Here is a 25,747-nt window from a genome sequence, read left to right as displayed (position 1 = left end):
GGATCATGACCTGAGCTGAAGGCAGACGCTTAACAACTGAGCCACCCAAGTGCCCCATGAAATGTCTTTTATAAACTACTCAGTATTGGATCATCATTGAATGTTTAACAGATTCAGCTGGTATTATTCTGTTGCGATTACCACTATTATACTATTACTACTATTATACGCTTGTATTTTTCTATTACTACTATTACTACTATTATAATTTTCATAATTAATACCTGTTTAGTTAATCAGTAGGAAGGCTGGTATGCTGGCCTTCTGGAAAATGAAGAGAGGGAGAACTTGCAAAAAATAATTAAAAAATAATATGCCTAAGGTTTTCAGCTTTCCACTAACTCATGGCTGTTGATTGCATTGTCATTTTGAAATTTAGTATCAGAGCACTACTATATGGATACTGCAGTGTCATAAAATTTGGTGCATCTTGACCTTAAATGATGCTACACTAGCTTAAGCTATTCTCTGACTGTTGTAGCAGGCAGTACCATTCCTGAATCCCAACTATGGTGATCAGATCTATAGATTTCATTTTTTCATGGAAAAAAACCAAAAAACAAATTCTAGAGCACCACCAGGGTAAAGGATTGAGAAATTTCTCCTGATAAGCATGTAAAAAATAAAATTCAGTGGATGGGCAACAGAGAGTTATGAAACACCACAATAGACCATGAAAAAAAATAATAGCAGGGGAAAAGCTAACTCATTCATGTGACACATTTGCTTTTTATCAAGATTTCCTCCAATTAAATGTATGGTGATGATTATTGTAAACATCCATGTGATATTGAAACAGCTGTTGGCGTCCTAAAGGAATCAGCATCACTCCCTCCACACTGGGCCTTTACTGCCCTACTGCTCTTTTTTGTTTTTGAATCTAGCCTCATTACATTAATAGCTCAAAACCTTCTTGGGCGTGTTAAAAATAGATTGTAAGAGAATTGAAAGCAGTGTTTTCCTCCTCCCTCCCACTCCTTTTCTCGAGTGTAATATAATGGCACTCCTCAGAAACAGTCCACGGAAATCAGGATTTTCTCAGCGGCTTGTGTGGGAAATGTAGACTATTGTGAGCAACTCTTGCAACCCACTGCTTGTCAGGAAGTCGTTTTTAGAACAGTTAACTGAACAAACACCTTCCATTGTCTACAGAGGTTGAAAATCCAATGAAATCTCCTTATTTCTATTCCCAAATCAACTTGGTGATACTTAATACATTTAACCCTTTTTATTCTAGAGTCTCAGGTTTATTGAAGAGTTTTTCTCTTAGTGATTCTTGACCTTTTTCAGTTCCTGGACTCCTTTGAGAATCCTGTGGGACAGTAAACTCATGTGTTCATTTTGCAGGGGATCTTCATTCTTTCCCCTGTTCCCACCCCTCATGTTGAGTTGTTCTGTAGCCGATCTGAGTAATTAGTGATCAAGGGAAACTCTAAAGTAGAGAAAGTGAGATTCTCCCTTCTCCCATGTTAGCCCATGACATGTTTCTAATTTTTCTTTGCAAATTTACTTTTTTAAAAAAGGGGCTGAGCTCTACTGACAATAATTTTAAAAGCTATTAATCACTTTCATAGTCTTATTTATTAAAGTGATAATTTAGAGGCTTAATTTTCCCCACTGTAATAAAAGTAAAAATTAACATAAGTGTGTACACAAAAGAGTTGGACCAAGAGGGCAGAGAAGGAATAGGCTATGTTTAACCTGGGCATGACTTTTATTGCACTCTCTAAATATTTGAAGGGCCTTGGTGGAGATGTAAGAGCCACATAATTATCATTTTATCCTGCTTCAGAGGAATTTGCAAAAGAAGGTTCTTTTCTTTTTTAAACACGATTTGGTTAAACTTAAGATCCTAAGATTTAGTGTTCAACAATGGACATCAAGGAGTTTGACTGTCGTTGGGCATATTCAAGAGAAGGCTACTGCACTATCTGATGGGAGGGAATATTGTAGAAAGCATTTCTGTTCTCTTTGGCTAGATAACATCTACCACACCTTTGCACTAGAAATTCTACAAGTATACCAAGAATTTATTTGGTCCATAGGAAGAAAACGTTTAAGATGTCTTTCCTTTCATGTTCTTTTTCTGTGTGGGTACACCCAAGAGAATAGTTTTAATTTGTGCTGAAATAGAGTCCTGGCTTTCCAAAATCATTCATTTTCTGTGTGGTCTTAGATATCTGTGATGCTATTCCATGAGAACTATGGCCTCTTTACCAATATCTTGAATGTAACTTAATGTCCTATTACCCATTGGGAATTGATTGCCATCATTGCCGTCAATGAAACCACAGTCTGACCTTCAAGGAAAGAGTGCATTTGAATTAACTGTCTTATCAAGAATTTTCTTTAATTTTTTTTGTCAAGCATTTTCATTAACTACTACCTGAGAGTTTACACTTAAAATTTTCCTTTTCTCAGCTAAGACTGTATCATCTGTTGTTATCTGTGTTGAATGTATAAGCTGTGAATTGCCAGATTGAGGAAAGTGTGATGGCATTTAACATCAAAGATTATTTTTCAAATGGACTCCTCTTGAGGAGCCTCAGAAGCTCTACATGATCTGGAATGCCTAACGCTGAGACTTTCTGACAGCCCTAACTTTGGTATGTATATTAGTCAGTTTGGGCTGCCATAACAAAATCCTGTAGACCAGCTGGTTTAAACAAAAGACGTTTATCTTCTTACAGTTCTGGAGGCTGGAAGTCTGAGGTCAGGGTGTCAGCATGGTCAGGTTTTTTTTTTTTTTTTTTTTTTTAAGATTTTATTTATTTATTTGAGAGAGAATGAGATAGAGAGAGAGAGAGCATGAGAGGGGGGAGGGTCAGAGGGAGAAGCAGACTCCCTGCCGAGCAAGGAGCCCGATGCGGGACTCGATCCTGGGACTCCAGGATCATGGCATGGTCAGGTTTTGGTGAGAGCTCTCTTCCTGGCCTGCAGGTGTCCCACTTCTCACTGTGCCTTCCCACTGCCTTTTCTTGGAACATGTGTGTGTAGGGAGAAAGAGACTTTTCCTCTTCTTATATCTTCAATACTATCAGATTAGGACTTTACCTTTATGACTTCTTTTAACCTTAATCATCTCCTAAAAGCCCATCTCCAAGTACAGTCACAATGGGGGTTGGGACTTCGACATAGAAATTTGGGGAAGACACCCTTCAGTGCATAGCAGTATAGCATATGTCCATTCTAGACCCTGCACAAACTTTTGGACACATGTTGATGAAAGAATGGGAAAGAATTTCATTATAACACGATCTTACCTGTAATCTACTCTTGTGACAGGGACTACGAAGACATCAAACATCCAGTATAATTAAGAGAGTTTAAAATGTTGGTGTGTGTGTATGTGTGAAAGAGAGAGAGAAAAGATAATTAAGGCAATAAGCATTTTTAAACTATTTGCTAAGTACAATGTATAGCCAGGTATGATGATAGATATATCTTCACTTGATCTTAGCCAAAAGGCCGAGAAGTGATGATAGATATATTTTCCCTCCCCTATAATAACAAACAAACAAACAAACAAATACCAGGAAGGCATTGACTTTGCCCTCAGGGGTTTGGAATTTAATTGTGGAGCTAAGAACTAAAAACCATCCAGATGAAAAGTACATTAAAAAGACAAGCTCGTATGTGTTAAGCACTGAGTAATTGGATCAGAAAGGGAGTGCAGTTAATGTTCAGAGGATCATCATGGTGTGAGAAAACAAGGGAAGATTCTGATCACAGAGGAGGTAGGACATAGGATGAGCTGGGGCAGGAAGGAAATTTAGGATTTGAGGGGGATCAGGGTTTTTTTAGAAGAGGTAATGGCTGCTCATTTAGGGAAAAGTGGAGGGGGAAGGGCAAATATATAGAGCAGAGGGCACAGAGGTAAAAAAGAGCACACTCAGTGTGTGTGGGAAACCACAAGCAGTTACCATGGCTGGAGGTGGAGGGCCAGGCACAGGGTGGAGAGAGAAGAGGTAAACTAGCTGCTCAGAGGTCATATCACTAAGGACTGTATGGGCCATATTTTTACTCTTCAGATCAGAGGTTTTCAACACTGCCTCTTTATGTTATCCCTTGTAGTTTAGACTGGTCTTCCTGTCACAGGGATTATAGAACAACCTCCTCTTCTAGCCTTGTCCCTGTCTCATCTACCCTCCATCCAGTGCCAGAGAGCTTTCTAAAAGTCAGGTCTGATCATATTGTTCCTCTGCTTAAGTCCCTGGAATAACCTATACTCCCGAGGCCCCGCTTACTGATTCACCTTCCACTCTTGTCAGGTTTTCCCCATTATACTCAGCTTTATGTCCTAGTCATACTGAAAGGCTTGCAATTTTGTCTTGTCCAACCCTTGGTTATGTTGCCACCACTGCCTGGAATGGCCTCCATACCTACCTCCTTTTAAGCCCTAGCTGAAGGATCACCCCCTCCATGATGGCATTCCCAACCTCCTTTGCCCCCAAGTGGATCTGGCCACACTCTTTTTTATCCATAGGTATAAATCCTATCATTGTAGCTTAGTAAGGGGTTGGATCCGAGAGATGTTAAGAATTTCAAACCAACAAGATGCAGTCAGACAATAGAGGTGGGTGGAGGAAGGGTTTGGAGTCTGGGATGACTCCTGGGTTTCTATGAGGCGTGGCATGTTGTATGTCATAGAGAATACAGGAGCAGAAGGGTTTGGAGAGAGAAAGACAATGAGTTCCATTTTGGTGAAGTTAAGTTGGTGCTGCCTGTGGAGATCCAGGTTGAGGTGAGCTGTAGATTGTCAGATGTATGAGCCTGGAATGCAGGAAAAAGATCTGGAGGTACACATTTGGGAATCAAGACATAGGCAGCAGATAGATCTTTTTCTTTTTTTAAGATTTTATTTATTTATTTATTTGAGAGAGAGCAAGCAATCACACAAGCAGTTTGAGCAGCAGGCAGAGGGAGAGGGAGAAGCAGACTCATCGCTGAGCAGGGAGCCCGACATGGGGCTCAATCCCAGGACCCTGAAATCATGACCTGAGCCAAAGGCAGACGCTTAACTGACTGAGCCACCCAGGTGCCCCAGGCAACAGGTGAATCTTTAGGAATGAATGAGATTATTTAAGGTGAGACTGTAGTGTGAAAGGGAAAGAGAGAGGTGGATGTAGGTGATTGAGAAAGAAGGTGGGGTGGAAAATTGCCCCATATCATCCCTGTTCCATTTCCCCCCACCATTTTGGTCCCTGGGACCACAAAGATAACAGTGCAACTTGATAAAAGCTCTGTAAACAGAAAAGCTTTGTTTGCTATTCAGGGCCTCAGGCCACTCTAAGATACAGTAAAATGTTGAGTCTTGTAAACTTCCCTGTGATCTATCCTGACAATGACAATGGGGAAATCTCTCTAACCTCATCATTGTGATTGTGTGTAATTCCAGCACAGTTTTAATTCAATATTTAGAAAAAAATTAGTTCTATTAAAATAGGACTTTGAATTTTGGAGTACTTCTGGTTATTAAAATTTGACTCCCTAAATAATTTAGAAACTTTCGAAGCAGGAATATCTCTGAATGTTATTCTTAGACATAGCAATACTTTCCCCCCAGAAATTTCTTTTTTCAGGTTCATATGTAAACAAACACAGTACATTTTACAGCAAGAGAAAAGTAAGTGTGGAAATATTATTCAAAAGATTCTCTGTTTTCTTTACCAAGAAGAAAGAAATACCTTTTTAGTCACAGAAAAAGAGAGAATAAGGAACGCATGGTCATAATGTGTCGATAAAGTGGCTTCATCGTGTGATAAATGAAGGTGAATGGAGAATTCCCTTGAGTCAAGCGTGTGGTAAGTTAAATCACGCGAACTATCTGTGATGGCTGCCACATGATCAGGGCAGGCATTTCTTCGTGTTAACATTTTTCATGCTCCCTTACACTTATTCAAACACTGCAGAACTTCCTTACCAGCATAAGAGGGCTTTTTAGCTTTCTAGAGTACTATATTTCACTCAGTACTGATCAATAGAAATGGTACCATTTTCCGCATGGGAGATGTGAAAGCTGATCTCCGTTGTCTCAGGCACTGGGTAGGGGCCTACTTTTCTACAATGGGTCAATGAAACAGCGGAAGAGAGGGAGGAGGCCGCTGTCTCTGAGCTAGAGCAGGTATATCAATCTTGGCAAATCGAGTAACATGCCTCAACCAGGCTACTCTTATCTCTATGTGGTCAATTAGAGGAAAATCTCATGAGGCAAGAAAAGGGAAAAAAAAGAATGATGTAATTTCTTTTATAGCCTCCTTGGCATGATTCATATGAATATTCATTATTACACATGGGAGGTATATGTATTATCAGATCTGGGCTTAAATGTAGAGGCACCTTTGTAAAGAAAGAATAATTCGACATAAACTTTGTATTTGTCTTAAGGAGGAGGTATGAAATATTCAGAGGGTGTATAAATTTGGGACATAGGCATATGCCAGACTGTTTTCAAATGTTTATTTTCTGCTATATATCTATAATTGTCTAATTTTGGCAGTAACTATTTTTGTCTTAAAGTGAAAATATGCTTTCAACTCAAGTAAAAAAACTGTGTCCGATAACTTCAAGTTAATTTTTTTTTTAAAGATTTTATTTATTTATTTGAGAGAGAGAGAATGAGAGACAGAGAGCATAAGAGGGAGGAGGGTCAGAGGGAGAAGCAGACTCCCTGCCGAGCAGGGAGCCCGATGCGGGACTCGATCCCGGGACTCCAGGATCATGACCTGAGCCGAAGGCAGTCGCTTAACCAACTGAGCCACCCAGGCGCCCTCAAGTTAATTTTATAATAAGAAATATGTATTAACTTTAAGTCATATAATTAATTTTTATGATTTTCTCTCTTTTTAACTAGAAGTCTATAAAGAGACTATGTTTTTGTCTTCATTGCACTAGTTATTTTTATAAAAACAAAGATTTTCCATGTCACATTTTCATATGTCTTAGGGGAAGAGATTTTAAAAAGGATTTTAAAGCATTGACAAATATGTGGCAAATCCTATTTTAAACATATTTTTAAAATATCTATTTTACTGATGAATAAATAGGAGAAATTTAAATGACATTTCAAGGTTAGAGTAGAACAAAGAAGAAAACTGGGACATAGTTTTAAGTTCTCTTTAGTCCCAACCATCTCCTGGATGTCTAGCATCTCTCTTTTATATGTTACAGATGGAACCCATCATTATTTTCTCCCAAACCTACTCCTCCACTATTCTCCATCTTGGACTGTGATATCTCCATCCACCCAATTGTTTAGGCCAAAAACTTGGATTCGTCTTTTGTTTTCCTTACTTCACTTACCCATCTTGTAGCAAATCCTCTTAGTTCTACCTCTAAATATGTAAATAGAATGTTTTTGATATCCCATTACATTCATCCTAGTCTGGGGCACCAACACCTCTCACTGGGATCATTGAAATAATCTCCAAATGTCAAATGTGTGCTAAGTTAAATAATTCAAGCTATCTCGTTATTATTTTTGCCCTCTACAATCTATTTTCCACTCATTGGCCAAATGATATTTCCTGAAATAAAAAAACTAAGAACGAATCACTGATCTATCTAAAAGTCCCTGACTTTAGAAGAAACCTTCTTAACCTGACCTATACACCTTGTGTGATCTCTCCTCTGCTTTTCCCTCCTAGCCCCATCTCTTCCATTCTCTCAGTAGTACAAGTACTTTCTGACTTGTTCATCACTTTATCCACAGCAGAGTGCTGAGCACAAGAGTAGGCACTCAATACATTTGTAAAATACATGAATAGATATTTTACATATTTTCTTGAGCTTAAAATGAAGTTCTCCTTTGGTTTTGGTGCTAAGCAGAGCTCAGACTAAATCCTTATGTGTGTGGTCATTTGAGAGTTTGGGACCGATAATCACTGAATGAAAGCTTAGGGCAGTCAGGGCTTGCTTTGCAACCTGTGTTATGCTCCTTTCCTAACATTTCCTGTTGGCTTAGCTACACCTGGATTCCGAGGTCAATCCTGAGTTAAGGCAGGAGTGATTCAAGGGCCTGTGTTTTAGAAGCAGGTGAATTGACTTGATGGTTCCTTAATACCAGCCCCACCATGACCTTGTGAATTTCTGCCTTATTTTGAAGCCCACGTTCATATCTTGATCCTTGGTTTGGTAACTGAATTTCTGTTTAGTTCCTTCCGCCTTGACAACTACTTAGTAATCCCCTTCTTCCAGCTCAAGACCCACCTATACTCACGTCCACTTGAGTTGACCTGTATTCAACATTGTACCATATTGTACATCACCATAGATCTCTTCTAAAGCTGATTTTGCATCCTAGTTGAGACCCCATAGTACCAAAGCCATCCATAAGAGGATGAATGAACAACCATAATGTTGGAACTAAGCCTTTAGAAAGCACCCAAAGCTATTTATGCATAAATCATGTGAAATCTTTCATAAGCAATTAAAAAACAATCACAACAAAATCCCATGGTGTTCAGTATTTCCATATCCAAAATATTCTATCTTCTTTAAAAAAGAAAACCTGAGTGGGGAAAGCTACATGGCAATATATTTATTCCATATGTAATGATTAACAATATTTAAGTATGGTCCATTTTTGGGTAAGTTATCAATACCTCAAGATCTCCAACTTAAGGGGATTTAAAAGAAACTGATTCTAATGAAGGTTTATGATCTATGAAAAGCTGATGTAGGAAACAAATGAACTTACTTTCAGAGATAATCTTTCTAAGTATGAAGGAAAACGTACCTCGAATTTCTTAATCCCTAGTACCTTCTCTAGAGCTACTGCCCTGACAGAGATAGGAATTTAGGAGGGGATAAAGCGAGGTGTCCTTTCTGATGCTACAGCTTAGATTGTCATCTTACTAGGGTCTGCAAAGCCCTCTCATGCTCAGCAGGAAAATACTGAAGTTAAGTTTTGCTATCCCTTCTGAGTTTTATCAGATTTTCATGCCACAGAGAACCGTGTTTGAACAAGCTGGAGAGACAGAGATAAATGAAAAGTCCCTTTGGTGAAGGGAAAAAGCAATCACTACTAGTATTGTAGTTTTTACTTTTCTGCTGATAACAAAAAGAAATGGCTTAGTAATTTGTAGGTAACTATTGTGTCGTAAAGGAAACATGCCATTTAATTTACTTATTTCAAGGATAAATGAATCTCTTTTTATCAACCATTGACTATTGTTTAACCCTATCATTTTAAGTTTTTATCTCTCTTTCTTGAGGAAAAGCATAAGAACCCCAAGAAATAACACTTCGGTGCTTGTATTAGTCTGCTTGGGCTGTCATAACAAAATGCTCTAGACTAGGCAGCTTAAACAACAGGAACTTACTGCTCACAGTTCTAGAGGCTGGAGGTCAAACCTCAAGGTGCCAGCTTGGGTCACTGTCTGGTTAGTGAGAGCTATCTCCTTGGGTTGCAGACAGCCACCTTCTTGATGTGTCTTCACATGGCCTTTCCTTAGTGCATGGAGAGAAAGAGAGAAACAAAACAAGCTCTCAGGTATTCCTTCTTAAAGGACCCCACCCTCATGACCTCAACTAAATCTAGCTACCTCCAGGGACACCTAGATGGTGCAGTTGGTTAAGCATCCAACTCTTGGTTTTGGCTCAGGTTGTGATCTCAGGGTCACAGGATCCAGCCTTGTATCGGGCTCCAGCTCAGCACAAAATCTGCTTGGGATTTTTTCTCCCTCTCCCTCTGCCCCTCTCACTCTTACATGCACGCGTGCGTGTGCATGCGCTCTCGCTCGCTCTCTCAAATAAATAAATAAATCTTAAAAAAAATAAAATAAATCTAGTTACCTCCATAAAGCCTATCCCTAATACTACCATATTGAGGTTTGGGGCCTCAATATATGAATTTGGAGAGGGACATAATTCAGTCCAGAGCATTCTACTCCTAGACCCCCAAAACTCAAGTCCTTCTCACATGCAAAGTATATTCATTCCATACCCACAGCCCTTAAAGTCCTAATTTATTTTAGCATCAGTTTTAAAGTCCAAAGTCTCATCTAAATATCATCTAAATCAGGTATGGATGAGACTTGAGGTATGATTCATCCTGAAGCAAAATTCCTCTCCAGTTGTGAACCTGCGAAACTTGACAAGTTATGTGCTTCCAAAATACAATAGTGAGACAGGCAGAGGAGAGACATTTCCATTTGAAAGGAAGATACAGGAAAGAAGGAAGGGGTAATAGGTTCCAAGCAAGTCCAACACCTAGCAAGACAAATTTCACTGGATCTGAAGGCTTGAGAATAATCCTCTTTGGCTCAGTGGCCCACCTTCCAGGCCCCCTGGGTTGGCAGCATCGCCCCCATGGCTCTGCAGGGTGACCCTGCCCCTTGTGCTTTCTCATTTCCAGTAATATGCTCCCTATTGTCATCTGAGACGTCACCAGAATCACCCTTCACATCCATCTTTCTAGCACCTCAAAACTCTGGCAGCCACTATTTACTACCCAGTTCCAAAGCTCCCTCTTTGTGTTTGGGTATCTGTTACAGCAGTACTTTTTTACATAAAGTAATTTTGAATGAGACCTGAGAAGTTAGTCATCAAGATAATTTTAGAAAATTTCCTATTATTCTTCTGTGCCCAGAATCTGGATTTCAAGTAAAATATTTTTCTCCAAATAATAAGATCTGTGCCTTCAGAATGATGTAAAATTGGGGCCACTACTTCTTTTTTATTACCTTTTTTTTGTTTTGTTTTTTTTATTTTTTTTAAAGATTTTATTTATTTATTTGAGAGAGAGAGAATGAGAGAGAGCACATGAGAGGGGGGAGGGTCAGAGGGAGAAGCAGACGCCCTGCCGAGCAGGGAGCCCGATGCGGGACTCGATCCCGGGACTCCGGGATCATGACCTGAGCCGAAGGCAGTCACCCAACCAACTGAGCCACCCAGGCGCCCTTCTTATTACCTTATTGATGAGCATTTAAAAATCAAATTAATATGTGTATATAGTTGAATGACTCAATTAATCCTATAAGATTTATTTATTTTTTAAAAAGATTTTATTTATTTATTTGACAGAGAGACAGCGAGAGAGGGAACACAAGCAGGGGGGATGGGAGAGGGAGAAGCAGGCCTCCCACCGAGCAGGGAGCCCAATGCGGGGCTCGATCCTAGGACCCTGAGATCATGACCCGAGCTGAAGGCAGTTGCTTAACTGACTGAGCCACCCAGGTGCCCCTCCTATAAGATTTATTAAGACCCCATTTCTCCCCCTCAATTTGGAGGAAACTGGTTATGTTAATATATGATAATAGTTGGCAAAAGAAGGCAGAGCTATTTCACTCCTGTTTTGTTTCTATATTCTCTAACATGAACAGTGATCTTAAAATGGGAAAGTACTTATTAAACACATGAAGAATATAGTTTATTGTAGATTAAGATGTAAAGAGAAAACAACAGCCTACTTTAGATGAATTCAAATGTTAAAACCTTAACAATTTATGTCTAAGGATGCTGAAGAAACTTTTTAGGTTTATTTTAGAACTCTTTGAAATTCTAAGTAACCACTGAAAATGAGAGAGTGAGAGAAGGAGAGATATGGAGAAAGAGAGTGTGTCTATGATGGGTCAATGTCCTAACTTTTTTTTAAAGAGAGAAATGTACGGTTAAATTCTAAAAAGGATTTTCCAAAATATAATGCATGAGCTTTTAGAAGCAGATGAGTGGTCACTAAAAGGCAATCTGATTTTTCTCTTTGTGCATTCCCAGGATATCCAGTGTATGGGGGAGTATTGTGGGTGGCATTGCTTTCTTTCCTCTGCTCTGCTCAAAACCCTAGGTGCCAACATCCTTTCAGCTTCATCCAAGGACTTTGCAAGAAATCTCCTTTCAATAAGTTTGGGAACACATGGTATAGTGATGATACAGCTAGGTTTCAGTAAACCATTTGAAAACATCAGAATATCTTTGTGAATAACATGGAGAAATATAGGCTGAATGATAGTACAGTGCAGTGATCTTGTGGTTATTTGAGTAGTCATACCTTCTTCCTTCCTTCCTCACCTATAGGAAGATGTCAACCATCAATACAACTGAGTGAATCACAATTGTTAGATTTCAGGCATCAAGGAGGAAATGGGGAGACTTCTTTTGCAAGGGTATTTTTGGCATCCCCTCAAATAATATTAAGTTGGCAACTTCTTGGTTATAGTTTCTGAGGATAGTGTATCCCTTAAGCAAATACTTTTAAAGCCACAAAATGAGCTTTGCAAAGAATGAGAAAAGCAAAACAAAGGAGTGTTTCATATTTAAGATTTAAATCTCTGTTCTTGGACATGTGCCTAGTTCTAGCAAAACAGCAATATCTATCCAACAAATCCCATACAAACTATCTACAGAAATGTTGATTTTCCAATTGAATTATTAATACATAATTGAAAAACCACTTTATTCTTTTTATACTTCTTTTTAAACAGCTCTTTAAAAAGTTAAATATGCTGTATAAGTGTCACCTCAGAAAACCTCTCATTTTCACCATGGAAGATAGTTTTATTTTATTGTAATATTTTTACAAATGGCAAAAGGGACATTGCAAAATATGTGAATTGACCGATGATTGAGTGAAAAAACTGATATAAGATCACAATTTCTCCTCTTCTTTTCTTGTGTAACTCTCATTAACCTTTTTTTCTTAATGAAAACTTTCCTTAACAAATATGTATCTAGGGGACACTGGCATACAAAATGCTTTCTCATTGTGATATTTTGCTAGATATATGGAAATCTTGCCATCTCTGCTGTGACAATTTGTGAAGAGGGGATGAAAGAAGTTTGGTTCACTATTGAGGGTGTTACTGTTTGGTCATGCAGTTTTAATAAATCCTACCGTGTTGTGGTTCAGCTTTATTTAGTTTTGTGCTCACCCAAACTCTTGAGAATAAACCAAATGGCTTTCTCTCTCATGCTGTATTAGCTCTGTGCCTTGAATGGAAATTAAATGCAAATGCTTTCATTGCACTATCCCCTTGTTAATTTATCACATGTTTAAACACAGCAACATATTGGAAAACCTTGTTATTTCGTAATCTTCAGATTCTTTGCACAATGATATTAAGAACAGAATAATGAGTAAAGATAAGCCGATGGGAAGCACATGTCTACAGGGCAACTGGCGGCAGTCCCACAAACATTAGTCTGTGGTATATGGTGAAACTGCTGGAGTCAGCATGACAGAGCAAAAAAGAAGGAAGAAAAATATCTGAAATGAAAGGAGGTGAGCAAAGCACCACTTTCAAGCCTTAATTATGCTCTCAAATAGTTTATTCTCTCCTTTAAAATGTGTGTTCTGATAAAACTCATGCTCTGTAGCAGATTTTTAGTTAAAAGTTAGTAAGTGATGATGATGATGATGATGATGATGATGATAATGATGGTGATAGTAATAGTAATAACAATACAGAAAAGGGCCAACTTCTAGGCAAAGATGAAGTTAGAGAAGTGTTTTGCGGGACAGAGCCCAAGGTCTTGTACCAGAGGACACCCAATAAATATATGCAGACTTGATTGATGGTGCATGGAGGCAGTTAAGAGAATTAAGTTGCTCATTGTTGTCTTGATATACCGGTGGTAGAAATGCTAATCATAGCCAAATGTTGATCATGTGGGATTAAATTCATGAGCAAGGATATGCATTCAGTGATGATTACACACCCGTGAAGAGAGAGATAAGGAAAAGGTTTTGGAGATTCTTCCTTGTCTTTCTTTTTTTTTTTTTTTTTTTTTTAAAGATTTTATTTATTTATTCATGAGAGACAGAGAGAGAGAGAGGCAGAGGGAGAAGCAGGCTCCCAAGGAGCAGGGAGCCCGATGCGGGACTCGATCCCAGGACGCTGGGATCATGACCTGAGCCGAAGGCAGATGCTTAACCATCTGAGCCACCCAGGCGCCCCTGTCTTTCTTTTTTCTTAGCACATTTTTAAATCCAGATTTGGAGCTCTCCATTCATTAAATTTGGTTTTGAAACCTGCCTTCAATTAAGCAAACATCACCCAACATGCATTTAGACAATATTTCACAAATGGCTGCACCCTAAACCTACTGTACTTAATGTAAATTATTATTCTAGACTTTACTTAGTCTTTATATCTTGACAATCATATTTCAAAAACAACTAGTAATTGTTTTCCGTAGGGTTCTTTGTTTTTTTGTTTTTACTTTAGCAGAATATCAATGGGCTTGATTGCATGTTAGATCATAGAGACATTTTAAAATGGCATTGCTGACCCTATCATCCATTTTTTTAAAGTGTTGACCTCTGTGATGCCGGTCTCTCTTAAAATTTAGTTTAAAATCTGGATCAATAAATAAAGCATAAACAATTCCCTAAGGCAGTCTTTGAAAGTGCTTTGTGCACCAAAATTCTATTTAAAATTTTGTTTCTGCTTTCTGTTTTCTGTTTTCTGCCATCAGTACCACATTATACTCCTGTTAACTGGTTGTCTTCCCAATCCCTTTCTCTCTTTATCTACCTACTACCTTCTTGTCTTCCTTCCTTCTTCCTTTCTTCCCTCCTGCCTGCCTTTTTCTCTTCCTTCCAACATGGTGGATGGTGGTGTCATCCACTGAGATGGGCAAGACTGAAAGAAAGAGTCATCTTTGGAGGGGAAATCAAGAGTTCAAGTGTAGATATGTAGTGTTTGAAATGTTTACAAATCTTCAAGTGAAAACATCAAGGTGCAGGATATATAAGATAGGAGCCCAGAGGAAGGGGTTGGCCTGTAGATATAAATTTGAAAGTCAACAGAGAATTAATATGTATAAAGCCACAAGATTCAATACAATCACTTAAAGAGTGAGTGCAGTTAAAAAAAAGAGAAATGCCTAAGGAACAAACTCAGGGTACTCTAACATTTAAAGATCAAGAAGAGAAAGAAGGAAAAATAATATTTAAATGTATTAATACAGTTTTATTTTAAAGAGTTTCCCATCCTTATTGATCACTATTGTTATTTATTTTGGAATTGGCATGGGACATGGTTTTCTCTTTTTAGAACTTCAAAATTTTGCTGTCTAAAGTCTACAGAACATGTCTGATTCAAGTCATTTGGTCCAGTACTGGGAAGCGGATCCTTATCAGTGCTGGCTGGGAGGCCAGTTCTTAGATAATGAGGCTTCCAGAGACTTAGCCAAGTAAGGTACATTATCAAATACCAGAAATACACAGGTGTCAGTACCTATCGGGTGGAAATGTAAAATGCAATTGAGGAGTGAGACAGGAGTGTCTGGAACGGAGAGTCTCACAGAAGTGGAAAGGTAAAATAGACAGGAAGTGAGATCAACAAAGGTGATACTGGTAGGATCAGAATAAGGCTGTCTGACATGAGGCTGGTAGACTGGAGAGCGGTAGGTTGTATTCAATCTCCTGAATATATTCCAGCATCTGCCTTTGAAGCTGCTCTTGAAATAGCCAGACCACATTAGAGAAAACCTACCATCAGACTTTTCTGGCATTGCTAACTTTAAAGCGAACAGTCATCTTCTCCCAAATGTTCCCACTTTCACTTCTGATAGAATCGTGTCCATGGCTTCCTCCTAAGGGTAAGACTTAGATTCATATTTCATTAAGGGCTATTAGCTACCCACCAGGCCCCGGGATGGTCACTTGCACATATATCAGCTCTTTGAAGGATTAAATTGTCATCTTGGCCAAGGCAGAAGTTCATAAAAATAACTTATACTGCCACAGTTTAAAAGCCATGTGTAAATTTCCTAAATCCTCTTGTGTGCAATATTTGCTTAATAGTTTGTCTCATCTGGAATATTTGAAAATTTAGTTCTGTATGATTTAGATATAGTGTCAGAGGAAGTCTTCACAGCTAATTTTCTTCCTTCATGCAGAGAAGGACACATCTGACATAATATAATAAGTCACATTGCCAGGATAAGAATAAATTGCAACTATAAACAAACAAATAAGAAACCAAATCATAAAATGAAAGAACACTGGAAATGTGGCCAAACTCTTATTGTGGAGGGACCCGAGTCTGGCATTGAATTAGGCAAGTGGGTCTTTGACTGTGTCATGCAGGTGATTGTCTCCTCTGAGACCAGTTGTTCCATCCTAGGTTATCTGGGTCCTTAAGGCCCTTATATGATCTAGCAGGGTCAGAGGATTGTTTTCCAAATTTTAGGAACAGAAGGAGCATCTCATCTTGGACAAAGCTTTGCATATTTGCCCTTAGCTTCATTTTCCAACTATACCATATCATTTTTGACTGCCTTTCCTGACCCTGAAACTTCAGTGTGTTCATCGAGTCTCAGTTCGGCATCACCTTTCTGGTGGGATGCGGGTTATTTTATCATGAACTAATCCTATGTCTTCAAACCAGAACAGATGAGTAAATCAATGCTTATCCACTACACCATGTGGAAGCCCTAGCATATATCCCACCTGGAGTGAGCCTGGTCCGCTGGAGAGATGAGATGGGCAGGGAGAGAAGCCATATTTCAACCCCGACCCCCCCCCCCCCCCCCCCCCCGCCCATTGGCCTAGATGCCAGGAGTGTGAACATCCATCATTTCTCATTCTGGGTTCTCCAGTTCCCTTCCTGGCGGTGATGTTGTTGTATGCATCGGGTGAACCCATGTAATCCAGGCAACGTTGCCTGAACCCAGGCAACGACATGATTTACTTGACCTGGACCAGTAGGAGAAACAAAGCTTCCATGGGACTCAGAAACTCTGCTGTGCACAAGCTTAAGTTAGCTCCTTTGTATAAAAGTCGTATTCTTCCCCTTCTTCATCTCTGGCAAAAACTTCCTCAGAATACTCCCAAGACTAGTCGTTTTCAACTTGGGGTACTCATTAGGATCACCTGGGGAACTTAGAAAGATCACCATTTTTAAGTCTCCCAGGTGATTCCAACATGCAGCCAAGTTGAGCACAGTCCTTCTTCCAGGTACAGGCTAACAAGGCCAAGAGTAACCATGCCTCTAATTATCATCTGATTATTAATTTGTATTTTCCTCGTGTAATGTCGTTATGATTAGGCAGGGGCAACCAGGAGCAGAACACATATAACTGACTTTCGGAATTTTGCCTCTCCTCAGGAAAATGTCTGTGTTCTTGCCTGCTGTCACTCTTGAGCTTAAAAGAATGCAAACCACTCCACATGTCTTCCAGTTGGCTCTTCTTGTTTTGTTCTTTCTCCCTCAGGGCTGGCTCTCTAGAAATTCTGGCTGATAATATATGATGTTTCCCCAGAAATTGACTGCTTAGTACTTTGATGCCTTTCCCACCTCTTAACCACTTAACTTCCTCCTCTGATCAATATCCGCCTCTCAACAGTAGGTAACATTTTACAAAGTAGGGTCTGCTGGGAAAAGAGACTAAAAGAGACTTTGGGTGGTGAAAGGGTTGGTGATTTGAAAACCATATGTGCTTTGGTCTGTGAGGGAGGTTGTTACCACCAGATAGTAAGGGTTGAAGGTAGCATGGGCTGACTGCTCAGGAGAGCAAAGACTGCTCCCTGGCCTGGAATTTCTACTCAGAAATTTGTATCAGTGCCTAACTAGGACCTTTACCAGAATCAGCCTCAGAACCCACAGACCAGGCCTCCATCCTTGAGGATTGGCCTGCTTTGACCTTGGTGAGTTCAAATCAGGTCAAATATTGCTGGTTTCACAAGGCCTCCAGCTATATCTGGGACCTCAGCTTGTATTCATACTGAAGCCATTTATGCCACAATTCCCTTTGAAACATCAAAATTAGCTCATCCCTTATGTCCCAGACTTATTCATTTCTTGCCTACCGTCATGATCTGCGCTTTTTATTGTGAAAAAGGGGACCCCAACTCCACTGCTTACCCTATTCAAACTTCATTCCATCATAAACCAGCTCTTCTGCATCCTCACTTTCTTTATGGAATGCTCTTGCTACTTCTTTACCAGTACCAACAAATGGCTTTTCCATGGGTGTATCATTTCCGCTGCATCCCTTCAAATGCAGAGAACCACAGAATTGTAGGATGTCGTGTTTTCTGCTTCTCTACAAAAGGGCATCTATAATTCCATTTTTTTTTTTTTTTTTACCTTCATGAGAAAAGATCCTTCTACTCCAAGGATTCTGCCATCTGAAATGACATGCTCTGGCCCTCCTTACCCCCACGTTCTACTTGCCTATTGGTTAGTCCCTCATGTTAATTAAAAATGCATGCAACTATTTTACCATCACCTTCTTCAACTCAAATCCTACCATTATCCCAGTTATATTTCCAAGGACATTTTGTTTGCAGGCATAGAAGAGTGAAAATTTATATACTACAGTTAAAGTGTGCAAAAATGAGAATGTGTTTTTATTTTTCATAACTGATCTCATTTTGTACTCTAACCTCCATTGCCTTTGTAGTGGGAAAAATAAAACCAAAACACAAAGCCCTCAAAACTGTAAGTTTATCCTTTTGAAGTATGGCGTCTTTTAAAGCTTTTAAAAGTATTTTTCGTGTTGTTCTAGAGTCATCGTTTGAATAAATGGTCATTCAAGTCAAAGTTATACTCCTTATCAGGGCAATTTCCCCCTTTTGTTTTTTTTTTTTTTTTTCAAGATTTTTTATTTATTTGATAGAGAGAGATACAGCGAGAGAGGGAACACAAGCAGGGGGAGTGGGAGAGGAAGAAGCAGGCTTCCCACTGAGCAGGGAGCCCGACGTGGGGCTCGATCCCAGGACCCTGGGATCATGACCTGAGCCGAAGGCAGACGCTTAACGACTGAGCCACTCAGGCACCCCAATTTCTCCCCTTTCTTAAAAGCAGTTCTCTCCTTTCCTCTTTTTCAAGAAAACTGTAGTGTAGGGGGATGCTAACAGACTCTCTGGCATGGAGGCAGGGGCTCTTGGTCTGAGTTTTCCCAGAGCCATTTCTAGTTTTAAATGCAGTGCCCCTAGGCTGATCTTACTCCTGGGCGGGTGTTGGTGTTGGCTGGGGTGCAGCTGATTGCGTCTGGTTCTTAGGGAAGTTACCCCGGTATTCATGTAAATCACTGGCAAATGCCACAGATTCCATTTGGTTGGATCTTCTATTCTGTGGCCTTCTCATCCTTACCCTGGGCCCACTTCTGGTCCACTGGTTCTCTCAGCGCCTCTGTGTACCCTTTGGAGGAAAAACAGAGAGCCCTTCAGTGCTTCCTCTGTGCCAGGCTGGAGGGTGTGCGGCTGAACTCCTTTACCTTCCTTCGTCCTTTCTAAACTCTTGTCACAGGTCTCCATACAGACTTCCAGCCAGAAGGTAAAACACAAGCCTCCCCCTGCTTTTAAAGATTTTTATTCATTTATTTGTCAGAAAGAGAGAGAGAGAGGCTGAGCACAAGCAGGGGGAGCAGCAGGCTCCCTTCTGAATAAGAAGCCCTATGCAGGACTCAAACTCTGGACCCTGGGATCATGCCCTAAGCTGAAGGCAGACGCTTAACTGACTGAGCCACCCAGGTGTCCCACCTCCCTCTGCTTTTAACTCCCCCTTCAAATCCTCTGATTTCTATGGGGATTTTTGCCTTCTGCACCTTCCTTTCTTCTGTATTTCTCAAATGAGTAGTTTCTGTTCCCACCATGTTACTAGGACTACTTTTCATAAGGTCATCAGTAATCTGATTGCTCCAATTTTTTAGCATTTTCAGTATTTTCTTACCGGACCTCTCTGCTTCATTGAACACCCTGATCCCTTTATTTTCCAAACTCTGTGCTTTCCTGATTCCATTCAGAACTTTTTGCCTATTTCCTATTTTGTTTTCCCCTTCGGTGCCGGTGTTAATGAGAATTCTGTCCTTGAATTGTTTCTCCTCTTATTCGAGCTAAGTCCAGGAAGAGGGGGACATTCTGCTTTTATTCCTGTGTTAAACTACATTCTTTACTGCTGCTGGAAAAATAAAACAAAAACCAAAAAAGTATATATCCAGTTCAGAACATTTCTCCAAGCTCATAGACTCATATATTTAACTACCTCCTGGATATTTCCAGGGTTTCAAACTAAACATGTACAAACTGAACACATTATCCTTCCCAGCTTCTCAGGATAAATTTTGCAGTCTTGACTGATACCATTTTCTCCCTAGCCCCTGGAGCTGAAGTATTTGGGAGTCATTTTTGGCTTTTTTGATTCTTTAATCTCCTATATTCTCACAATGAATCACCAAAGCCTGCCAAGTTTCTTCCTGTTTTATACTAATTTGTCAACGATCTCAGGTCATCACTCATGTATCTATGTGTCTATGTATCTGTCTATCAATATATCATATTATCAGTCATCTTCCATTATTTGTCTATGATGAAAATTTTTCTCCCAAAGTATACATATTGTTAAATGGTTAAATGTAAATACAAATAAAAATTTAGAAATAGGGTAAACATACAATTTCTAGAAAGGGAAAAAGAAGTAAGTATTGCAGTCAGTGAAGACCCACATTGTAATTATTATTGCTATAATTAAGCCTCAAACTCAGTACCAAACTTCTGAGTAGCCAAAGTGAAAGTGAAACTAGGTCAGTTACCTAATTCTTCTTATCAGAAAAAACAAGTGAATTTTCACAATTAAGTTGTAAACTCTGATTAGCTGAAGCTTTGTGTTGATAAAGCTTTGCTTATCTTTCCTTTTAACTTAAAGGTCACCTTAAATTGCCCTTTTTAAACAACTCTCTCTCCAGGGCCGATCTCTCTTTTGGGCACTTAATGCTCCTTGAACATTTGAAGACCTCTCTATCTTAAAAAAAAAAAAAAAAAAAAGACCCTTTGCAATTTTTCCCAGTCTGTCCCAAGATTAGGGCCTACGTTCTTTGTTTACGGGAGCCCCCAGTCCGTCTCTTTGTCCCGCAGCTGTGCTTTGGAACCTTGTCTCTCCTTCTTAAAAGTTCAGGTCTCTCTGCAACTCAGCATTGCCTAAGGGAATTTCAAGCAGAATTATACATGTCAGAGATTTTAGTTGGGGTCTAAGTTGTATTCCCTTTCGGATTCAGACATGCCTAGACAAATTTGTAGGTCCACTGGGGCTGGCTCCCCGGTGCCTTATTTCATAAAATGATCGAGAAGTCTTTGATGAAGAACTGTGCTTGCTTTGATGCCAGTGGTAGGATGTGAAAGTGCCATTTACAGTTATTATTTGTGAATGAAGCAAATACAGTAGCCTGCACAGCAGATGCCTGTTAGCCTATCAGAGCACGGAGGAAGGTAGCAGGGTCTCGTGGCATTACGGCAAGGGGGCGAGGCACGCAGAGTCTGCCGCTGTCAAGCTGCCCTCTCCATCGGCCGCAGAGCTGGCTGTGGCGTGCCTTCGTGGCTTCTGAGTGGGGTGCGGTGGTGGAGAGCCCAGGGTGCCAGGGGTGCCGGACAGACGCGGCCTGGAGTCCGGCTCTACTCCTTCCTTCTCGTAGCCTGGGGCAAGTTCGTTTCCGTCTCTGACCCTGTTGTTCTGAGGATTAAAATTAAGTCCTGTGCGGGCGCCTGGGTGGCTCAGTTGGTTAAGCGACTGCCTTCAGCTCAGGTCATGATCCCAGGGTCCTGGGATCGAGTCCCACATCGGGCTCCCTGCTCTGCGGGGAGCCTGCTTCTCCCTCTCCCACTCCCCCTGCTTGTGTTCCCTCTCTCGCTGTGTCTCTCTGTCAAATGAATAAATAAAAAATCTTAAAAAAAAAAAAATTAAGTCCTGTGGAGTACTCGACATGATATTTGGCATATAGTAAGTGCTCAATAAATGGGAGTTACTATTAATAATATCATCATCATTATTATTATTGTCAGACATCACTGTAGGAATGAAGAGCAAGGGAAGAAGAAAATGGTGAGCTGCACAGGAGATGAAAGGTTGGCTTTGGGGGCCCTGATGAGACACACATAGAGGTTTTGTAAACTAATTAGGAAAGGAAGTTGAGGAAGATTAGGATTCTTGGAATGTATGATGTATGAGAGCTGAAGAGACTTATGTGATCTCATTTCCTATCTGTAGAAATTGAGTTGTTGCCAGACTTAGGGGTATGGCAGTTTCTTTATAAATGTTAGGATGGAAAAGGTATTCCATGGGCTATCTTCTATGTCAGAAAGAGTCTTACAATCTGGAGGGTTTATTTGTTTTGTTTTGTTGTTTGTTTTTTTAGGTTTGGAACTGTTTCTGAAGTTGGCCTTTATCTTATGAATACTGTATAACCTATAAATATTATGCAACAATACTTGACCCTTCTGTAATATTTTACAGAGATGACCACTCGCTGGAGACTTCTACAAAACCAGTTTCTTCTGGTTTTCTTCCCACCATTCAGATACTTCTTTCTGGAAGCTAAGTTTTTTCCCTAAGGTTTCTCCCTCTTTGAAGCTCTTAACTATCCATATTTCCCAGGACTGTATTAACTCATCGGTCTTCTCAACTTTTAATGATCTGTAGTACATTCAAAACCCATGGCTTAGAGCACCATTTATAGGTATATGACTTGCAAGTCTGTTCCAGAGCTTGACCCTTCTCCTGAGTTATAGGGTCTTTATACCCAATCATGTCAGGTTCAGCAAAAAGGATTTAAACAGAATTGGTGGGACAGAACTTCAGCTATTGAAACAAATGGGGATTTCCATTCACACAGGTGCCCATTTGGCCCCTGACATGTTTCAGCCCCAGGTCTAGGTTGAGGCATCTTGGTGGAAGTGTACGGATACTGGTCCTAACAGCTATGTCAAGTGATTTCTACTACTTGTCAGTTGCATAACCTTGCAAAAGTTACTTAATCCCAGAAGGCCCTCATTTTGTCATCTTTAAGATAGGGAGAATGTATATACACTTTTAACTTCTTGCCTCTTAGCCCAATGGATGCTTCCAGGATCTACATATGATTTTTGTTGTTAGATTTATAAATTTTCTTCTTAAAGTATTTAATTTTAAAGGAGTGAGGGTTCTATATAGAGTTATGACCATGTTGAGTAATATCTTTCATTGGCACTATTTTGTTTTAAATTATTTTCTTCCCTATTGGTTCAATATAGTTGTCTAGAGCGTGTATTGTGCTGTTACCTTGGAAACCCAGCCTTTACACTATTGGTTAGAATGTCCCAAGGTTGTCCATTATATCCCATCACCTACTTACCCTCAAGAAAGCAAGTATCCAACATATTAGAATTAGCCTATAACCTCTAGCAATCTGTTACTACATTTAAAAATTCGATGTGGTGGGCGCCTGGGTGGCTCAGTTGGTTAAGCGACTGCCTTGGGCTCAGGTCATGATCCTGGAGTCCCTGGATCGAGTCCCGCATCGGGCTCCCTGCTCGGCAGGGAGTCTGCTTCTCCCTCTGACCCTCCCCCCTCTCATGTGCTCTCTCTCATTCTCTCTCAAATAAATAAATAAAATCTTTAAAAAAAAAAAAAGACTCAGTGAATACTGAAATATTTCTTTAAAAAAAAAAATTCGATGTGGTTTTTCATTCCTAAATAGTTTTTTAGCCTTTTCTTTTTTTTTGTTGGCACAGAAGCAGACTTTTCCCCCCCACAGTTTTGCTCTGAACGCTAGTCTTTGTGATCTCTAGTGTTTATGACCAAGAAGTGTATTTTCTGTTGATAAAAGAAATAATCCAAAGGTGTTCCCTTCTTTTAAGCACACTTGCTTCAGCAATTCAAAGTGGGTGGGGAGACTTTCTCTTTGGAGTTACTAGTATGCTCAAATAATGAAACAGGTTGAAAAGAAAGTGTTAACCTGCTATCTTCAATTATATAAGCCTGTTTTTCCTTTCCTTACCACCTTACTTCTTAGGGAGTCTAGATTCCTTGACCTCAGTAAAAAGATGGTGATAGCCTTTCAAACCCTCAATATTAGTCTTCTTCATGTTTATTCACGGTTAAATCTGTTTGTTTCCTTTGACCCTAAGCTCTACAAATGTGTGATGTACATGATGTAGACCTCATTGCCCCTGAGAAAATCACTTCCTATACTCTCACTTATTGGTACATGAAAAAATGGATGTTGATAAAACAAAAAACTGAATTAAAAATAATGTTCCACTGGGATATGCCATTGAATCATGTTAAAATTACAAGTATGTCTATTCCTGTTTCCTTGTGAATGTAGTCTGTTTTGCTTTTTTCTAGTAATTTTTCCTTTTTCCCAAATGAACCCATAAGTTAATCTACATATATAATAGTTTCCAAATGTGGCTTTTGTAATCATTAAGTTAACTTAAATAGATATACATTTGAGGCACAAAAATGCTATGGATGGATTAGTAAATGTGATATTTATACTTTAAGCCAGATTCTCTTTTGAAAAATAAAGTAGTATATGAAGGAAATGTAACATAAGATGTGCATATGACTATTGCACTTGCTTTTGAAGTCCTCTGTGTTATCCTGTCTTGTAGCCTACAGAAGAGAGTCAATGTAGTGTCAGAGAAAGAGCATTGCTCTGCAAGTTGGCATAGCTGCGTGCTCTCAGCCCGGCCATGCACCAGCTCTGTGACTGACTCATTTACATCCCATTCATGGGTTTCAGTTTCCTCACTTATAAAATGGGCATAGGCTAATAATATATTTCCTATTTTCTGACAGGGCTATTATAAAGATTTGAGGAGGAAAACTATAGAAAAGCACTTTACCACAAACAGAATATGGAAAGAAATAAGAAATCTTGGCTGTACACCCAGCTCATGTACTGAAGAGTTTAACAAGTCCAGGGTAGAGTCATCATACTACCCTTACCAGGTAAGTGTTCTCGGAACTAGCATACATGGTTCCCACTGGCAGCATCTCAACCCTTCTCAAGCTTTAAAGAGCTTTCTCACATACTTGGGAAACACAAAGCTGTCTTCTGCATCCTTTTTCTTGTATAGGTCGTCCTACCGTGTGAGGGGCAAATGCCCTTTCTGGTCTTGCCTGTTCTCAGCATTAGTTGGGGAGAATTTTGCCATATTATATGTCCATGCTTTCCTTCTCCCTACACCGAAATCCATGCTTGGAAAGCAGAATGACCCTGTGAAAAGAGCACTGGACTGACTGAGATTCAGGAAGTAGGTTCCAGTCACAGTTCTGGCAGTAACTAGCTTGGTAACACTCACACATTATCTAATCTGTCTGTGCCTCATATTTGTAGAGTTGTAGAATCTCTGAGTTTGAAAGATAAACAACAACAACAGCGTAAGATCATTGATTTACCTATCCCTTGCAAAAATGAAAAGCTGTTTAAATCTTTTACTCGGGGCGCCTGGGTGGCTCAGTTGGCTAAGCATCTGCCTTTGGCTCAGGTCATAATCCCAGGGTCCTGGGATCGAGTCCTGCACTGGGCTCCCTGCTCAGCGGGGAGTCTGCTTCTCCCTCTCCCTTTATGCTCTCTCTCTATCTCAAATAAATAAATCTTTAAAAAATAAATCTTTTACTCAACATCTCCAATAATAGGGATGTGACAGGCACTTGATATGATAGATTTAGGAGTCAGAATTAAATTTAAATCTCTGCTTAGCTACATACTATGTGTGTGACCTTGGGAAAGTTATTTATATCCTTCATGCCCCAGATTCTTCTCTTTTCAATGGAAATAATAATATACAACATAGGGTTGTGGTGAGGACTGCACGAAATAATGTGCATAAAGCACTTAGCATGGAGCCTGGCACATGATGAGGCACAAATGGTGATGGTGCCTGTTCTTGCTGTCCTCCTTCCCCTCCTTTTTATTATTCCTAGTACTATGTGGTTGTTCAGACTCAATTTGAGCATTGCCAGTGATGATTACCTTCCCAAATAGCCCACTGTTAATTTTGTAAAATCATAATCATCAGAAAGTTTTCTTTCTAGTC

At 39.7% G+C, this 25,747-nt stretch overlaps 1 long non-coding RNA gene across 2 annotated transcripts in view; it reads left to right on the top strand.

Annotated features, from left to right (window-relative positions):
• Positions 1 to 25,747, top strand: part of LOC135364328 (uncharacterized) — a 173,085-nt gene that overhangs the window by 132,647 nt on the left and 14,691 nt on the right. Inside the window, exons 5-6 of one of the 2 annotated variants that reach the window (XR_010411206.1) lie at positions 5,675 to 5,804; positions 24,504 to 24,656. This is a non-coding gene — a long non-coding RNA (uncharacterized LOC135364328). The remainder of the gene's footprint in view (positions 1 to 5,674; positions 5,805 to 24,503; positions 24,657 to 25,747) is intronic. The other variant, XR_010411205.1, reaches the window with a different exon arrangement.

Source organism: Mirounga angustirostris, unplaced genomic scaffold (genome assembly GCF_029215605.1).
Source record: "Mirounga angustirostris isolate CCGP_5_RB_7025 unplaced genomic scaffold, mMirAng1.0.hap1 SCAF_5, whole genome shotgun sequence".
Lineage (NCBI taxonomy): Eukaryota > Metazoa > Chordata > Mammalia > Carnivora > Phocidae > Mirounga > Mirounga angustirostris.
Note: the sequence above shows the minus strand (reverse complement) of the source record. Positions and strands in the feature narration are given on the sequence as shown.